A 10,974-nucleotide genomic window follows, 5' to 3' on the forward strand; every position below is an offset into this window, starting at 1 on the left:
CCATTTTCTTAGTCAGAGCATCTACTTTATATGCAAGATCATGAGTATGAGATACTTCATAAATACCCCCTTTACCCCCTAGAGTTCTCGATGCATTAGATGCGTTAGTATGAGAGGAAGTAGCATGCTGTTGTGAATTTTCACTTAAATCTTCAAATAATTGCCATGCTTCATCAGAATTTTTCTGCATAAAATTTCCCCCACAAGAAGCATCTACCATTTGTTGATTATGTTCACTTAATCCATAATAAAAACTATGTATTAGTTGCCATTTAGGAACTTCATGATGTGGACATTCACGTAACAAACTACAAAAACGTTCCCATGCTTCATAAAACAATTCATTAGGCTTTTGAGAAAAAGTAGTTATAGCACGTCTCATAGCACTCAATTTACCTATTGAATAAAATTTCTTGAGAAAAATCTTTTTGCAATTGAGCCCAAGTTGTAACATTTCTGTTATTTAGCCATTCTTTAGCCTTTTCTTTCAAGGAAAAATTAAATAAACGCATACGAATAGCATCAGCAGCAGCATCAGATATACTAAAAGTAGAGCAAACCTCTGAAAATGCATCAATATGCTTGTAAGGATTTTCAGATTCAAGACCATAAAACGTAGGAAGCATTTGAATAATTTGAGGTTTAATTTCAAAATTACCTTCAACATTAGGCATCCTATTACCAACAGGTGAAGTGTAAGTTCCAGGGGTGAAAAATTCACTAAGCTTAATTTCATTTGCCATGATTATTTCTTTATTACAACCAAGATCAATAGAATTACTTTTATTCAAAGCTCTCAACTTTCTAAGTGTGCGTTCAATTTCAGAATCGTATGGACTTAAATCACAGGGCAAAGATCTACGACCAAACATAAACTAAACACAAAATAAGAGATTGGGTGGAAAGCACCTAGCAAATCAAATTTCAGTAAACTCTTCGCAAAGAAAACCAGAAATCAGAACACTTTAAAACTTACTATGACAGAAAATAAAACACCCAATGGATAAAGAAAACTAAACACAAAAACAAAGAAAATAGGAATAGAAATAGAATAAACCTAAGAGTTAAACTATGGAAGACAAATAGACTAATTTATTCTAATACCGTTCCCCGGCAACGGCGCCAAAAACTTGGTAGCGATTTTAAACAAGTTATAAAACCCTATTCTTGCAAGTGTACAAGTTCTAGTAGTAAATGATAAATAATAGGGTATCGTATCCACAGGGAACGTTGAATAATACTATGGTCTATAGTCTACTAATTTCATATTAAAGAGAAATATATTGAGTGGTTTTGATAAACTGAAAACATAAATTAAATAAGACAATAAGATTGATGGAAGTAATAAAATAACAGAACAATAAAATCAGAGAGCAAACAAATAAGAGGGACTCTAGGACGATCGAATCCACCTCTATTAATATGACTAACAATTTAACTAGAGAGAATTTTAATTGGTTATATCGAGCACCCTAAACTACAAGCCGGGATAAACTCATAAATAAAGATAATTGTGATTAAATAGGTGACGTAATTTATCTAGCACAAGCATAAACTATTCAACTACTCAATCACAAACACGAAACACCATTGCATAACATCACACTCTGGACTATAAGAACAAAGTATGTAAATTAGATAACCAATCAAGTTAAAAGATAGTTCTACAAGAATTATAATTAACGTCAATCGGAAAACAATAATAACCCAAATTATCTTATAAAGTCATGCAATCATAAAACCAATAATACTTCTCAAATAATTAAATTATCAAATCATAATAATAGGATTTCATGTAAGCCCTAGAATAGAGAGATTAGCTACTCATAATTGAAGAGAACATCACCCAATTATAATAAACCATGGAAGATATCAACGATTTGGACACCGAACCACTGCCGTACTTCGCAGTTGGTTCTTCGCTCTCCTCCTCCGTCTTGTGCGTGTGTGTGTTCGTGCTTTTCCTCCCTCCTTCTTGTTGCGTCTCTGTGTGATTTATACCGTAGTAGTTGTGTGCTGTGAGGGTTTCATCGTGGGTTTTTTTTTTTTTTTCCTCTCGCTGCCGCTGCTACTGTCTTTTAGGAGTCTTGAGTTAGTGGGTTGCAAATCATTAAAACCCACTAACTTTTCTTAATATGTTGCACCTGAGTTGTGAGAATATGGGCTTTCTTTGCTCTTTTTCCTTTAAATCCAACTTGCAATAAACCTTAATGCTTCTCAAGCACGTGGCTCCCATCCTAGTTAATGTAACATTCTTCCATCATCTTGTTAACCTGTCACATTACATAACAATAATCAACCAAACTCACATATTAACTATTAAATGGCCCATAATTCATAAAATCACAATTTTCGATAAAATAGAAATGTGAATATTATTATCCACTACTATCATAATGGAGTTAACAAATAGATATAAGAGTATTAAAATATATAAAATTATGTATTTATCAGTACATTAATCCAAAATTACTGATGTCACGTGTTCATTACAATAATTTAAGGATTTGAAATGTAACGACTAGTGTGAATTAGTACTTTCTTTATGTTTTAAGAAAATTGTCATAAAACTTTATACTATAAGTTAAAAAATTGTGACAAAACTTGTGTTAAAAAGTTTATACTTTAAGTTTAAATTTTTTTTGACATTATACTAAAAAATATTGTCTTGGAAATTTAAAGTAATAATTGCATGTTAAAAAAAAATTAACAAATTAATTACATAGCATAAAATAATTTTGCATAATATTTTCTGAAATATAATTACATTTCAGTTTTTATAAACCGAAATAAAATTATAACATAAAAATGCAATTAATAGATAATTGCATTGTTTGGCGTGAAGGGTTGCTTCGTTTACTGCACCAAACGTCACACTTCAATTACATCACCATTAACACATAAATACAGTACTTCTATTTTAATTTCCCATTTCATACCCTTTGTTATATCCTTTTTTCACCAAATTTCTCCACAATCAACCCTTAATTTCTTCCCAAAAATGGCAAACAACAACAAAATAGCTTCATCCAGTACCAATGTTCATTCAGAGGACAGGGAAAGCTACTTAGAGAGGAGGGTGGAGTATATTGAAGCGGAATTAAAATGGATGGTCAACCGCCGTGCTGAGAAGGAATGACAACTAGAAGAAATCAAAAGTCGACTTAACGACTGCTGGGTGAAGAGAAAGATTGCAGGGTAAAAGAGTGCAGAGGGTGTTGATGAAGGGGGTAGTAAGAGGCAGATGACAGAGGAGAATGAAAATGCAGAAGTTCTGGTAGCACCGGCGGGAAGGGCTTAAGCGCCACCAGTTGTGGAAGCGCCACAGATTGAAGTCGCACCAGTGGAACATGGTGATGGTGAGGATGCTAATGATAAGGAAGAGGAAGAGGAAGAGGGAGACGAGGAGTGTCAGGAGGATTCTGAAGAAGATGATGATGACGACGACGTTGGTGATGATGCCGTCAAGCTTCAGGATCCTTTCTATGGCATGGCGATGGACTTCGACGAGCCACAAGGGCCAAGTGACGACTCGTTTCCTCCATACGAGTCTGGCTCTGGCACTGAGCGCTCTTCCTCTTCCTCTTCAAGCTCTGATGATTTCAATCGCTCTCCTCGCAACTATTTAAACATGGTTTAAGCCTCCTCCCCTGCTTTTTTAAGGAATTGTTTATAAGGATTATGTTTTTTTTTTGTTTTTTGGTGCTTTTGTGAATGTTTAATTTAGTTTAAATATGGATTATGTTTCTAATATAGTATGTTTTTTTTTTTTTTTTTTTTGTGAATTATGAACGTATATGACAATTTTAGTATGGTTTGAATATAATTAAAGTTTATTGATGATTAGAACTTTGAAATTGCTGAACACCATTTTAATTTAAATTATGTGCTTGGATAATTGTGTAATTAAGTAACTTTATGTTACAATGTGTTTTTTGGAACTCTGTTTTGGATTGGGAGCAGAGTATATATGAATGTTCTTTCTAGTAATGGCGCTAATGCCACGAACACAAATACTCCCGCCACCAAACTCTGTCTTTTTATATAACCCCCACATACTGATGTGGTTTTAGTTAAACTTTAGTATACTCAAATAGTACATGATAGTCACTTAATTAAGACCATTGAAACTTCTATTGTTGAACTTAGACTACACCTAATGTAGGATAATGAGACCCTTGTACATTTGAGTGGTATACATATGTAAATGTTTGGAAACATGATTCTGTATGGGTTTCACAAGCCTTAGGCTTAATTGAAATGGATTATTTGCCTTAGAATCATTTGCATTTATTGAAATGGATTCTGTATTGGATTTTATTGTATAAGGTGCTAGTTCCTATTACAAAACAGGGGACCTTTTAGACTACCATTGATACTAGTTTGGGTACCACCAAGTGCAGATGGGAACCATTGAAACTAGTATCGGTACCATACACCTAATCTAGGGTACACTGCATAATTCCAAAGGGTCCAACTAAAAGTACTTAGGGTACCATACACCTATTTTAGGGTACCGCTGTAGAATGTAAGTATCTAGAGGTTCATAGTTGTGCATAAACCCTTTAGGGTGCTATATGTTTAGTAGATGTTCAAAATGAAAAATGAACATTTTTAAGTTGAGGTAATATATGTAACCATTTCACTTAGAAAGAAACGTATGTAGCCATTTTAATATACATAGACGAGTGAATGATGAATGTGTAAAAAGTATATGAATGTGAGTAGAGTATTTCAGTGTGATTAGAGTAGTATATTATGATGATGAATATAATTTGAGAATTGTTATAAGTTTGACATTTGATTTTGATGTAAGTGTACGATGGGGATGGCTTACAATAACTTGTCAATTGTTATAGATTAGTTATTCTTTTCCGGCCAATATGGATAATATACAACAACAACTTAGAATTTGAGGACCCCTTACAAGGTGCAGTGTATAGTACCCCCACTATGACCTTTATGGTTTGACCACAACAAATTAGAATTTGAGGACCCCTTACAATATACAATAAAAAGAAGTTATTAAACTCTTTACAAGGTGTATAGAACCCGCACTATGACCAGTATTTTAGAATTTGAGGACCCCTTACAATATACAATAAAAAAAATTATTAAACTCTTTTCAAGGTGTATAGAACCCGTACTATGACCATTATGTTACAATTTGAGGACACACTTAAAATATACAATTAAAAGAAATTATTAAACTCTATACCTTTCTTTAGGGTTTGACCACAAGAAGTAACAATACCATTAAACTTTTATAAGGTTGCGTTGGATTATTTTGATTACTGCGATTATTTTTGGAGTATACTACTCTAAAATCCAAAAATAGTTGCTGCAATTAAAGTAAGGGTGATATTGTTTGGCAATATGAAGACAAACAATACGAGTAACAATTATCTTAAGCACAAAACAACAACAATCTTAAATCTAATCTCTCAACTTCTATGTATTATAGAAAAACGCATATACAAGTTAAGGCTAATTAAAAGTAGAGATATTTCCATTTTTCTATTTAGAAGTATAAAAAGGCATTTACAAGTTTAGAAAAATAAGTTTAGAAGTATAAAAAGGTATTTACAATGTTTATGACATCAGTTGGCACAATTATTATGTATTCAATTGTTGTTAGAATAATGAACAACAAAGAAAAAATCCTTGGTATACTGAAATTTGGACATTTTCATTCATTACTACAAGTCATATAAGAAGAATCATAATAATATGTTACAAAACTAAACAGATTACACTACAATGCTATAGGAATTATTTCAAGTCATCTCACACTTGAGCCCCATTTTGATCATAAACTTAAGCATGGTGGCGTCCAAAGGGAAAGAAACTAGAGTAAAAGAGTCGCCAACAAGTTTTAAGAACTTGTAAACCGTTCACAGGGTGAAGGACTGAAGGTTACACCCCTTAACGATCCAGGAGATAGTTAACTCAAATAGGTATGGAACCATGACTGGAAGTTCCGGGATGAAGGTACAAATCCAACCTAAAAGAGATTGGATGTGCCCTAAAAATAGGCCTTTACTTTATTCTTCTCGTATTCACATGCGCTTTCTAACTAACATGCAATCAATAGGTTTACACTAAACCTATTTAACTATTTCGGTTGAATATTAATGCACAAATAAATCTATTATTGGCGATCACTTAAATTATAATCATATTAGCCTAAAACAAGATTATTAATTATCTTATTAACCGTGATTACAAGTACAAATTCCCTTTAAACATGCATAAAAGCTGTGATCAAGCAATAACAATAATTATAATTCAAGCAACATAATAAATCATTAAAAAATAATAATCACGATCATAATAATCATGTTAAAGTATAATAATAATAGCAAGATCCTAGGCATAATACTAACAAGATTAATAACAGATCCTAGCATGTCACTAAACATCAAGATTAAATCTTTAGCCCTAACATGATACTAACATGATATTAGAAAAGAAATAGGAAGCATCATAATAATCATAATTGATATTAGAAATATTAATTATACCTAAACGTGATACTAGGAAGCAATAGAACATCCTAACATGATACTAGGAATCAACAAAATAATCTAAGCATGATTTCTATATCTAAAGATCAATAACTAAAGTAATTAAATTACTTACTTCGATGCCTCGTATCTCTTTCTAATAACAAAAGACACACGTTAGTAACTTCAAGGAAAATAATAAACAAACAATTAAATTAAATAATTAAAATAGAGATTTAGGACCAAACCCTATGAAATATCAAACCTTTCACATCTAGAACGAAGGCAACTTCGAACTTGGCTAGGTGTTTCTAAGACTAATGAGTGAGAAATTTTGTAAGAGGGAAGATTTAGAAAAAGAAAAGAGAGAGAGAAAGCTTCTAGCTTTTAGTGAGAGAGAGAGAATAGAATTATGGGTGTAGAATGTAGATGTAGATTGTATATGTAGATGATTTGAATACATGGAAATACGACCCCTATTTATAGGAAAAATAGTAAGGGATCAAAGAAAATCATATTCGGAATAAAATACCTCTTGTCGCAAACTACAAGAGTCAACGCCAGACAACAGTCTTGTCGCCAGGCGACGAAGTTCAGCTCCAGGCGACGAAAGTCAGCGCTAGGTGACGACTCTGTCATCTCGCGCTGGTTCAAAAGTATAACGCGCCTTTACACGCGTAATTACCTTTAAAATCGGTTACAAGTAACTATGCGTCCAAGTAGATTTAAAATCAAATTTAATATATTTTATTCAAAATAAAACATCTTTATAAATATAAAGAAATTTTGACAATTACCACCTTCTGTTTAGTCCATTTTAGCAATTACCACCTTCTATTTTTTTTTTTTTGAAAATTACCACCTTCTATTTTTAAAAACATCAAAAGTTACCACCTTCTTGCCTCCCAACTACCACATGACATCATTTTGGGCTCATTCTTTCCCTTTCCTCCCTATTTCCCTCACATTTCTCATTCCTAACTCGATTCTCATCGCCCCTTTCACTTTTTTCCCCCAAACAATAAAAAACACTTCAATTTACTCCTCCAAATCAAAATTGACGAACAATTATTGGTGGTTTGAGGGAAAAAAGTGAAAGGGGAGATGAGAATCCAAATAAGAATGAGAAATGTGAGGGAAATAGGGAGGGAAGGGAAAGAATGGGCCCAAAATGACGTCATGTGGTAGTTGGAGGGTAAGAAGGTGGTAACTTTTGATGTTTTTGAAAGTAGAAGGTGGTAATTTTCAAAAAAAAAAAAAATACAAGGTGGTAATTGCTAAAATGGACATAACAGAAGGTGGTAATTGTCAAAATTTCCTAAATATATTTATCAATCCTAACCTCATTAGATTAAAAAAGAACCTTCTAGATATTCCTTGAAGACTAAAATCAATCCTAATCACTTTAGGAATAATAATTAATAGGCCCTCCTCTAGATCATTGGGCCTAATTTAATTTAATCCATAACTTCCTCGTAATTCATCGGAATTGGGCTTATAATATATTATTGGAAATCTCTTTTCGAGCCCAATCCAACTACATTATTATTGGATCCTTATCATGGACCAAAAAAAATTGGACTTGCTATTTTTCATAAACAGGGTAAGAAAAGAAATATTTTTGAAACAGAAAGAGAAATATTTCAATAAAAAAATCCTAATCACTAAACTTTCCACACTTTCACTTTGTTCGTTAATCAAATGACGTGAACGGAATTCATCATTGGGTTTGGTTTTGGGGAGACACAATTAGGTGTCTACAGAAGCCCCCACTTTGACTGAGTTTGGAGAAACTTATGTTTCTAAAACTAAAGTTAAAGCAGCGATAGGGACGGAGAATGACTCAGAACGTTCTGCGATCCTAAATCATGCTTGTAACACCGATACCTGCAAACTAGCTTAGCGTTAGTTAAACAGATAAAAAAGTTAAGAAACGTGTATCTTGCATCGTCGAGCACACGTCTCTGAAGTAACCAGTTTGTGATGATCTTCCTCAAGCCATGGGATACCGCCTGAAGACTACCACGCTTGCAGCTACCTTCAATTTCCGCTGTTTTATGACCATCTTCCACATCCTAGGTGTAGACACCTAAAAATGTCTCCCCAAAACCAAACCCGATGATGAACAACCTTTCACCGCCATTATTAGTCGGGTTGAGTATTTAATATTTGGGGTCCTTAAATCCATGTTTTATCTAATACATTTCATAAACCAACCCATTTCCTAGCTCATTTCCCTATACCATAACTTGTTTTCCTCTTTTCGTATCCACATCACAAAACCGAGCTTAACTGATTTTATGGATATATAATTTTGATCCAATTATTATTTGTTTGGATAGGCCTTGAAATAATCTTTCCAACCATGTATCATAAGCCCAATTCCGAGCTATAACGAAAAAGATATAAGCAAAACACTAAACTCGGCCCAAAACCGACACCCTTCCACTAAAACAGCCATATTTAAAAATCTACAAATGATTTTGACCTGATTTTAATTGGGTTGGAGAGTATACTGGATAATCTTTCCAATGATATATGATATGCCTGATTTCATGTTACATATCAACAGTTATCGCAATTTTAAAAACTCGTAAAAAACTGGAATTACCGCGCACAATATAAAAACACCGTGTCATGACGTGGCACGATGCCTAGTGCCGTGACACAGTAATTGACATCTTTTCAAAGTGCTATTTTCGAAGCTTTTTCATGTGAAAATCCACTGTGGCACGTACCTGTTGCCGTGATACGGTACCTGCTGCCGTGACACAGTATTTTTCACCATGTCATGTTGCTTTTTCCGTGTATTTCTGCGTTTTCCCATACTTTGACATGATGTACTGTACCGTGCTACAGTGTACACTGCCGTGTCACGGAATTTTCTTGTGTGTTTTCCGCGTAAACCCTTCACGCGTTTTCACTTCCCGTAGGTCAAATATGTCCCGCGTCACTCAGTTTTCCCCCGTGTCACGGGATTTTCCCCCGTCTGACGGTGCCTGGCACCGTGTCGCGATGTGACCTGCCGTATCGCGGAGTTATTTTTTAGGGTTTTTATCTTATTAGGGTTCCGTGTGTTCCCTCTACTCATTTTCCCTATAAATACCCCCTCATTTCTGATGTACGGGGCATCAAATCCTTCTCTATTTCTCTCTTTTACACCAAAAATCATTCTTCTCTCTCTCTCTCTCATATTCTAAGCATTAAACCTATATTCCTAATTACACCACTCTTCCCTTAAGTACTCCAAGGAGTTCATACTTAATCCGAGATTCCGTCCTTAAACCAAGGCGTGAAAGGTAGAATTAACCGAGGGTTTGGACCAAATCAAATCTACATTTATTTAATTTAATTATTTTAATTTGATTTATTGTTTATTGAAGTTACTAACAATTTATTCATGATGTAGCTATTTTAAGGAACGCGCAAAATGTGAGTAATTAATTAATTTAATTACTTATTTTATTTTTATATTGCTAGTATCATGATTAGGTTAATTTATTATTTGATTTGACTAACGCTATTATTGTTAAATTTCTTCAAATAGTAATGTTTATTCTATTATTAATTATTTATCACCATATTGCATGTTTAAAGGGAATATGTAATTCAAAATCACGCCTAATAAGATAATTTGGACAACCGGTTTGAGTTCCTTTATAATCTTGTTGTATAATAAAGTGATCACGATATTTTAGAGTTATGTGGTGCATTAATATTAAACCAATTTAGCTTAATAATAGTTTGGAGCAAATTGAACCTTTGTTTGCATGCCTTTGAGATCGCAGGAATCACTTTTCACTATAAGAATCGAGTAGAGGCCCATACGGGCGAATGTGACTCCATGACTCACTTCGTACCATCATCCCCGATCCTCCTTTCATGGTTCCGAACCATATGGAGTTAGTAATCTCATGTCTTATGAATGGGGTGTAACCTTCACGGGTCAATCGTTGTTACCTTTCGTTGTCCCTTAATCGTGGTTGCCTTTTATGATCCGTGAACGGTTTACAAGTTCATTAAAAACTAGTTGGTGGCTCCCTACTTTGCTTTGTCCCTACTCGTATTATGTCAATTCCCACTTCCTATGAGTGCCAAGAATATTCACACATGCTTTAATGTCGGCGCACTTCGAGCGACGCCTACACTAGGGAACATGATCGAAATTAACTTCGCTTGAAGCCACCTCCTGATTTTGACAACCTTCCACATCCTAGGGAACGCCGTCGAAGATAACTTTGCTTGAAGCCATCCTCATTTGTTTGTGACAACCCTCCACAAGCTAGGGAACGCCATTGAAGATAACTCCGCTTGCAACCATCTTCAGTTGTTGCGATAATATTCCGAAGAAAATTATCGAAGACCAACAATTTGTCGATCCTTAAAGCTCCCTTGAACTTTGCTGCTATGATATTTTCTAAAATTTCCGCGGTGCCAGTACGTCGGCGCATTTTGCATTTTGTGAACC

At 34.2% G+C, this 10,974-nt stretch overlaps 1 non-coding gene across 1 annotated transcript; it reads left to right on the plus strand.

Annotated features, from left to right (window-relative positions):
• Positions 1-278: 278 nt before the first annotated feature.
• LOC145564312 (small nucleolar RNA R71) lies at positions 279-385 on the plus strand. The gene has a single exon (XR_014094797.1). It is a non-coding gene; the product is annotated as a small nucleolar RNA R71 (small nucleolar RNA).
• The last annotated feature ends 10,589 nt before the right edge of the window (positions 386-10,974 follow it).

The sequence above is a fragment of the Chenopodium album genome, chromosome 1 (genome assembly GCF_948465745.1).
Source record: "Chenopodium album chromosome 1, dcCheAlbu1.1, whole genome shotgun sequence".
NCBI classification, from domain to species: Eukaryota; Viridiplantae; Streptophyta; class Magnoliopsida; order Caryophyllales; family Amaranthaceae; genus Chenopodium; species Chenopodium album.